This window comes from Capsicum annuum, chromosome 1 (genome assembly GCF_002878395.1).
Source record: "Capsicum annuum cultivar UCD-10X-F1 chromosome 1, UCD10Xv1.1, whole genome shotgun sequence".
Classification (NCBI taxonomy): Eukaryota; Viridiplantae; Streptophyta; class Magnoliopsida; order Solanales; family Solanaceae; genus Capsicum; species Capsicum annuum.
The window spans coordinates 205060900-205070195 of NC_061111.1; the positions used below are offsets into that span (position 1 = coordinate 205060900).

The 9296-nt window shown below is 39.2% G+C and overlaps 1 non-coding gene across 1 annotated transcript; it reads right to left on the reverse strand.

Annotated features, from left to right (window-relative positions):
- Positions 1 to 1199: 1199 nt before the first annotated feature.
- On the reverse strand, positions 1200 to 1306 carry LOC124892683. The gene has a single exon (XR_007050376.1). It is a non-coding gene; the product is annotated as a small nucleolar RNA R71 (small nucleolar RNA).
- Positions 1307 to 9296: the final 7990 nt, after the last annotated feature.

Consider the following 9296-nt stretch of genomic DNA (forward strand, 5'->3'; position numbering starts at 1 on the left):
CAATTGAACCAAACAAGGCTTCTAGGTATATCCCTATCCTAGATGCCTTGTTTGGTTCACTTGTAAGAAGACAACTTCATGAATCTAGAAGATTTGTTGTAACTCTGCGGGAGTTGTAGTTACAACATTCAATAGATAGAAGATTCGAGGTCGGGAGACCAAGATCGTGGCATAACCCTTGCGAACCAGCAACCTGATAACCAATTAGACTATGATAAAAATAGAGAATTGTAGGACTGTTCACAATACCTCAACCCTGGAATCCTCCTCATCATTGATTACAACCGTTGCTTGTTTTGCTCTAGTCATAATTAATTATTTCTTGTTTAGTAATTTACATTTTATTTACAGAATTAAATTAATCTTGATACCATCAATACTTAATACTCAATTGTCTTGAACTAAAGATTGAATAAATTTCTAGTTTATTGATCCTCGAGGGAACGATATCTAACTTTCTAAGTCATTATATTACTTGTACGATCACGTACACTCGCGTGTGCGTAGAGACGCAATAAGTTTTTGGCGTCGTTGCCCGGGATCAAATAGAATTAGTAAATTACTTTAATTTTTGGTTTTTGATAATCAGTTAAGTGTTAACAACTTGATCTTAGCGGCTGAATTTTGTAGGTTTAGTTGAACATTGGACTGGCTAAGGATAAAGAGTTAGTAGAGCCTTTTGCAGAACCAGAAGTGATTTTTCATCAGAGATGAAGAGCTCAATACTACACTAAACAGGGACCGATGGCGGAAATACGTGATCCTATAGTTGCTGATCCAAATGTTGGAAATGTTCCAACTCCTGTGGTTCCAGTTGTTCCTGTTCAACCAGTCGCAAGACATGTTCAAGAAGTGCAATCCCACTTACGCACCTCGTGACTAACAGTATTCTAAAGCCTGAACCAGGTGGTCGGTGGGAATTGAAACAAAATATGGTGCAATTGTTGAGATCAGTGGGAGAGTTTCAGGGACTCTCACATGAGGATCCGCAGCAGCACTTACAAACCTTCCTGGAGATAAGCGATACATATATTCCTGAAGATGTGAATGCTGAATTTATCTGATTGACACTCTTTCAATTTTCTCTATTAGGGGGAGCAAAGAGATAGCTACTTGCTGAACCACACCAATCTATAACTACATGGGAGGATTGTGCTCGAAGGTTTCTCATTCAATTTTTTCCATCTTAGAAAACTGCACGATTGAGGAGTGGGATATTGAGTTTCAGACAGAAAGATGGAGAAAATCTCTACCAAGCTTGGGAGAGATTCAAGGGTATGCTCAGAAGTTGTCCTCATCACCATCAATCAATGATGTTTTAGAGCATGCATTTATAGAAGGCCCGGAGTCTAATACAAAGATTCTCTTGGATTCAGCAGCAGGGGGTTAAGCTTTGGAGAAAACATATGAAGAATTGTATACCTTGCTGAATAGAATTGCACAAGAGAATCCTGATTGGCATGCAGACTCAAGGAATGCTCCAAAGAAAGTTGCAGGGGTTTTGAAGGTTGATCAGTTCACTGCATTACAAGCACAGATTGCAGCAATGCAGAACCATATGACTACTCAGCTTAACAACTTAAATTTGGGTACAACACAACTAGCAGCCATAACAAATGTAGTTCAACAGGTATATTCATGGTGTGAAGTTTACGACAGTGGTGAACATAAAGCAGATGCATATTCTGTTAACTACATGGGGAATGCAAATCGTCAGGGTCAACAGAATTTTGGCAATACTTATAATCCAAATTGGAGGAACCACCCTAATTTTTCATAGGGTGAAAATCAGGCACAAAATACAAATCAGTATAAGGGACCAGTGCAACCAAATCAACAGCCGGTTCAGAATAATCAGGCGACTGCTTCGAATAGTAATATGGAGGAGATGCTGAAGCAGTTTATGGCTCAACAAGCGCAGTTTACGATGGACATGAAGGATCAACAGGCACAGTTTGCAGCTGAGTTGAAGAGTCAACAATTGCTTACAAGAAATCTGGAGTTGCAGTTAGGTCAAATCGTAGGGTTGCAGAATACAAGGCCCCAAGGAGCATTGTCTAGTGACACTAAGGCTAATCCTAAACAGGTGAATGCAGTTACAACAAGGAGTGAGTTACAAACTAAGGAGATGGTTCAGGAGCAGAATAATCCCCTGGTCACTGATGAAAGTTTGCAATAGAATGCAGAAGTGGAAGTAAAAGAAAAAGAGGATAGTGAGGAGATTCGTGTAGATAAGAAGACTATTCCCTTACCTTTTCTCAAAGGGCAAGAAAGCATCAAGAGGAAGCCAGTTTTAAGAAGCTTCTAGATCTTTTGAAACAAGTCCAAGTAAACCTTCCTCTTGTTGACATTCTGCAGAGTGTGCTAAGATATACTAAATACTTAAAGGATATTGTTGCCAATAAGAATCGGTTGACTAAATATGCTACAGTTGCACCTACTCAAGAGTGCACGTCTAAAATTCAAAATAAACTGCCCATAAAATTGAAGGATCCAGGGAGTTTTACCTTGCAAATTACCCTTGGTCAAACTATTTGTGCACATGGATTGTGTGACTTGAGGGCTAGTATAAATCTCATGCCCACGTCATGGTACCGAAAGATGGGTCTTTGAAGCCCCAAACCCACGGCTATTGTGTTGCAGTTGGCAAACAGGTCACTTGCTAGACCAGATGGAATTATTGAAGATGTACTGGTGCAAGTGGGATCTTTAATCTTTCCTGTGGATTTTGTGATTCTTGACTTTGAAGCAGATCCAGTTGTTCCATTTATTTTGGGACGACCCTTTTTAGCAACTGGGCAGTCACTCATTATGTGGCAGCTGGAAAAATGACAATGCGAGCGCACGATAAAGTAGAGGTTTTTGATGTGTACAGAGCGTTGAAATTGCCAGCTATATACGAGAAGTTGTCCTCAATATTGGTTATTAATCTTGCTGTGGAGTGGCAGTTGCTCTTGTCTGACGATCCATTAGAGCTATCTTTGATAGATTATGATCTGCATGGGGATTCAAAAGCATTGGAATTGGTCCAGGTTATGAATTTGGCTATAATTGAGACAAATAAAGTGATGATCGAGCCTTTGAATAGACCAATTGGTCCACCACCCAGGCCCTCAGTTGAAGAAGCTCCTAACTTGGAGCTTAAGGTTCTTCTTCCTCACTTACAGTATGTTTTTCTTGATGATCAAGATACCTTAACTGTTATTTTGTCTACAGGATTATCTGATGGACAGGTTAAGAAAACTGAAGTAGTTCTCAAAAGGAGAAGGAAGGCGATTGGTTGGCAGATGTTTGACATTTTAGGAATCAATCCAGCATTTTGCATGCATAATATTTATATGGAAGAGGGGTACAGACCTAGAGTGCAGCAACAAAGAAGGTTGAATCCTGTGATAAAGGAGGTGGTCCGGAAGAAAGTGATCAAGTGGTTAGATAGTGGTTTGTCTACCCAATTTTTGATAGCAAATGGGTGAGTTCGGTGCACTGTATACCAAAGAAGAGAGGAATGATGTAGTGACAAATGATGATAATGAGTTGGTTCCCATACGTACAGTGACCGGTTGGAGAATATGTATAGATTATCGGATGTTGAATGAAACAACTCGTAAAGATCATTATCTAATTCCCTTCATTGATCAAATATTGGATAGATTGGCAGGGCAAGAGTATTATTGTTTTCTGGATGGGTACTCTGGCTACAATCAGATAAGTATAGCTCCGGAAGACCAAGATAAGACCACGTTTACTTATCCATACGATACATATGCTTTCAGATGCATGCCCTTCGGCTTATGCAATGCACCTGCTATATTTTAAAGGTATATGATGGCGATATTCTCGTACATGGTGGAGGAGTTTGTGGAGGTATTCATGGATGATTTATTTGTGTATGGGAATCCATTTAAAAATGTTTACAAAATCTCGATAAAGTTCTAGCTCGATGCGAAGAAACAAACTTGGTGTTGAATTGGGAAAAGTGTTATTTTATGGTTAAAGAATTGTCTTAGGCCATAAAGTATCATGCAAAGGGCTGGAAGTTGACAAAGCAAAGGTTGAAGTGATTGAAAAGTTGCCTCATCCAGTTACAGTCAAAGGCATGCGAAGTTTTTTGGGACACACTGGTTTCTATAGACGATTCATCCAAGACTTCTCAAAAATTACAAGTCCCATGTGCAAATTGTTAGAGAAAGAAGCCAAGTTCGAGTTTGGAGCTGATTACCATAAAGCTTTTGAAAAGCTTAAGAAGAAGTTGATGGAAGCACCTATTTTGATCGCACCAGATTGGGAGTTACCTTTTGAGCTAATGTGTGATGCTAGTGATATTGCAATGGGAGCAGTGTTGGGTCAGAGAAAAGAAAGGATATTTTGATCGATCTACTATGCTAGTAAGGTACTGAATGATACTCAAGTTAACTACACAGTTACAGAGAAAGAGATGTTGGCTGTGGTATATGCATTCGATAAGTTTTGATCTTACTTAATTAGTACCAAGGTCATTGTTCATACAGACCATGTTGCCATTAAGTATCTTATGAACAAAAAGGATGCAAAGCCACAACTAATTAGGTGGATTCTGTTACTTTAAGAATTTGATCTTGAGGTACGTGATAGAAAAGGAGCTGAAAATTAAGTTGTTGATCACTTGTCAAGGCTGGAAAATCGAGACCATATTATGGATGACTTTCAGAGTATCAAGGAAGACTTTCCTGATGAGAAGCTGTTATTATTAGATGCAGTTGAGTTCCCATGGTATGCTGACATTGTAAATCTGATAGTTTGTGAGGTGTATCCTCCAGAAACCATCTCACAACAAAGGAAGAAATTACTCCATGATTCTCGTGCTTACATTTGGGATTAACCATACCTTTTCAAATAGGGTCCAGATGGACTGATTCGTAGGTGTATCCCAGAGGCTAAATTTTTAAAGGTGTTACAAGATTGTCATTCATCTCCATATGGTGGACATCATGGGGGTGAAAGGACTGAAAGAAAAGTATTGCAATTAGGTTGTTTATGGACGAATCTGTTTAGAGATGTGGTGGCATTTGTGAAGAGTTGTGATCAGTGTCAAAGGTTGGGTACAATATCTAGGCATCATGAGATGCCCTTGAACAATATTCTAGAAGTAGAAGTCTTTGATGTTTGGGGGATAGATTTCATAAGCCCCTTCCCACCTTCGAAAGGTAATTTGTACATTCTTATTGTAGTTGACTATGTCTTTAAATGGGTGGAAGCTATGGCGAGTTCGACTAATGATGCAAGAGTGGTTCTGAATTTTGTGAAAAAGAACATATTTTCCAGATTTGGTACGCCAAGAGCAATAATTAGTGATGGAGGTACGCATTTTATAAACAACTGGTTCAAGAATCTTCTTGCTAAATATGGTGTTCGGCACAAGGTTGCCACTGCATACCATCCTCAAACGAGTGGACAAGTAGAGGTATCCAATCGAGAGATTAAGTAAATACTTCAGAAGACCGTGAATGGGCAGAGAAAAGATTGGGCGGAGAAGCTGGATGATGTACTTTGGGCATATCGAACAGCATACAAAATGCCCATTGGGACATCTCCATATCGCTTAGTGTATGGTAAGGCGTGTCATCTTCTCGTAGAGTTGGAACACCAAGCATATTGGGCTGTGAAGAAGCAGAATTTTGAGATGACTGCTGCGGGAGAAAGAAGGTTATTGCAACTGAGTGAGCTTGATGAGTTTAGACTCCACGCTTATGAAAATACCAAGCTTTATAAGAAAAAGACCAAAAGATGGCATGATAAGCAAATTCAAGTTAGGGAATTTGAACCCAGACAACTTGTGTTGTTGTTTAATTCATGACTTAAGTTGTTTTCGGGTAAATTACGATTGAAATAGTCTGGACCTTTTGAGATGGTGCGTATGACACTCCATGGAGCTATGGATTGTGGAATAAAGAGAAGACGAAAAAGTTCCTTGTGAATGAACAGCGTGTAAAGCATTATTGGGCGGATCATCCGACAAGCACAAGGAATCTATCACGTTTGCTGATGAGTGATGATGAGCTGAGTCGTTCCACGACGTAAAATAAGGCACTATGCGGGAGGCAACCCACACATATATTGTAATAGATAGTCTAATTTTTGGCTTGTAAAATAAAAAAAAAAAAAGAAAAATACAAAAAAATAAGTCGTGCCACGACCAAAACTAAGGCGCTGAGTGGGAGGCAACCCACTTTTACTTACAAATTTTGTTGTTTTTGTTTGAGATTGCAGGGAATTTCAAAGTGAAATGAGGAGATTACCACATTTGAGGAAAGCAATCAGGTTTGCAAAATGATTTGTGTAAGTAGAGATTTTCTCAGGTAAGAAAAGAGTGAGAATTACAGAGGAAATCTAATTTTGAAGAATGACGCAACGCGGAACTGGGTATTTTGACAATTATCAAATTCCAGTAAAGATACGCAATTTCCATCGCGACGCGAAGAAGTGTAAATTAAGAATTATCAAATTCCAGTGGATTATCGCGATTTACAGCGCGACGCAAAACTTGGACAATTGACAATTGTCAATTTACAATGACTAGACGTGAAACTTAGCACGTCGTAGTGGGCAGTTAAATGGCAATTGGCATTTTGCAGTAGATCTATGCGATATTACCGCGTCGCGGAGAGGGTTAAAATCGGACATAAATATTTCATTAAACCTAGCCCGACCCTTCCCTCTATAAATACATCTTCCCCAAAACCCTGAACACTTTTGTTTCAACATCAGTGCCGCCCTCTCACCCCCCCTCCGATAAACTCTTCCAATTTTTCCCTTTCTTTTATCTTTCTCTCATTTTTTGAGGTATGTCCTTTAAGAATTGATTTTATTTATTACCTTTCTTGTGTGTATTGTGATGATTGATAGAGTATTGAGGCATAATCTTTTTTTTCCCTCTCATAATAGTTGTCAATTTTAGCATTACCTATAATATTTTTTCTTGCCAAATTTGTGACATCTTAAACTATTTGTCATTATTTTGAATCGATGAGATAAAAATTGAATGGGTATTTGCAGTTAGTATTAGGGGGTAAATATTTTTCACATGTTAGTTGTGAGGATGGGGAGTGTAAGGGCATTGAAGCTAGACTGTTTAGGAAGTTAGGGGGTAATTTTGTTCCGCTGTGAATATACGCTTATTGTCTGATGTTAGATGATTTTGTAGAATTCTAGAATGCGAGATGCTATAGTAACATGATCTTATTTATAGTCTCGTATTGTGTGATTAGCTGGTAGTCGATGACATGATGTTTTGTGCTAAGGAAATGACAAGGGATAATGTGTCCTGAAGAGTAATATGATGTCTTTGGATATGATATTAAGGCCTACACAAAGGGAAGTTTAAGTACCTGGGTTGTTAGCATAGGTGTTTCGCTAACAACTAAGTGTGGGATGCAAAGGCACTCGTAATGCATACTTAGTTTAGCTAATCCTCAGTTTAATATTCTCGCATGTTTGTTGCATTCTCTTAATTGCAGGCATAATGGAACCAAAACCAAGCAAGGGAAAGGCAAAACCAGGACCTTCTACCCCTGCTAGGAAGAGAAGCAGACTGTTTGAAGGGCAATTAACTGGAGTGCCTAGGGCTCCTCCACTTCAGCGGGGCAGGTTCGAAAATTTGGATTCAAGGCTGTACGAAAGAATGGGAAGCAGTGGTATACTAAGCATACTAATGCTAAGTATATTTCAGAGGTCTATATTGATCGGGCTAGCTTAATGAGAGAGTATCCATCTATGGTGCGGAGAATCGAGGCACTCAATATGAATTTCATTTTCCATCAACCGAGTGAGTGCAACTTTCATCTTGTTAGATAATTTTATGCCAATTGGGACCCCAGCCATCCTGAATATTTGTTGAAGTTTCGAGGGAAGGTGATTTGATTCATAGCTATTGATGTTAACGAGTTGTTAGGTATACCATAAACGAACCCAAATTTTTTGCGACAGTTTATTATTTCTCCTCCTTATGCACACATCAGGCATTTGTTGTGTGGCCAGCGATCTTCATCCCGTTGGATAAGGCATCGTGTTACAGGTTTGTATTCTTCTTTTCCGTATGCTCAGATGAATAAGGAAGCAAGAATGTGGGGTCGTATTGTGTATGCATGTTTTATTCAAGGCAAACATATGACTGAGGTGACTAGGGAAAGGGTATGTTTGATTTATGCCCTAATGTGTTCTGATGTGGAGAAAAATGTGGGGAGTGTAATTTTTTCTGCTATGAAGAAGACACGTACCCAGGTGGGTCGTAGCTTTGGATTTGGTGGTTTAGTGACTAGATTTTTAAGAAGGCATAGGGTGGATGAAGAGGAGCTGGATTATAAACCTGAGGTAATCACTCGCCCTATGGATATTACTACTGCAAGAAGCATATCTGGGGCATCTGGCCCAATTCTGACCATGATGGAGCGACAAACAAGGATTGATGAGATGTTGGGTAGGCTGTATGGTCTCATGATGATGATGTCAAGGACAGGAGGTAGACCAGCTATACCAGAGAAGCTCCATGTTGTAGAGCTCGACTATCCACTTGGCCATCATACTAGGACCATGTTGAGGATTTGCCCAGATTTTGTGGAGCCTATTGATGACGATGTACCCACAGATGAAGAACACAGGTATAGGGATTCTGAAATGGAGTCCGATGAAGAGGAGCAATCTGATGATGATTGAGCTGATGATGATGGCGATGATGTGGATGGGGCTCATGAGGACATGGCTGCTATAGTCCCATTTGAGTGATCAGGAAGTATACTGCCACCCTACCATAAGCTTAATTGGAAGCACTGGACAGTGCTTTATTTTAAGTGTGGGGTGGTGGGTTTGTATTCTCTTACATCTTCATTTTTTTTATTCGACTAAACAATTTATTTTTCTGTTTTGCTGTGTTGGTTTTAAGTACTAGCTATTCGAAACACTGGTCTGTAATAGTTAGTAACTTTGACTTTGTGGATTGCAATTTGCTATCTTTGGCATTTATCACATTTTGCTTCAGTTTAAAGTATTATGTTATTGTTATTTTCGCCCTCATTGGTAAGTTTAGTTTCAAGTAGTTACATTTGTTGTTGCCCTTTGTGGAAATTTAAGAATAAACAGTCATAGTTAGATGCCATCCCCTATGATAGGTGGATGACGACCGTCTTAAGAGGAGTGGTCGTACGAAGTAAAGAAATTTAGGAGAACTTAATCACTATCTTAGAGGAGTGTGTGAAATGGGCTATCTTTGCAGTAATTGAAACTAATTCTAGTAGCAAGAAGCAAAAGAGTGTTTTTTAAAAAAA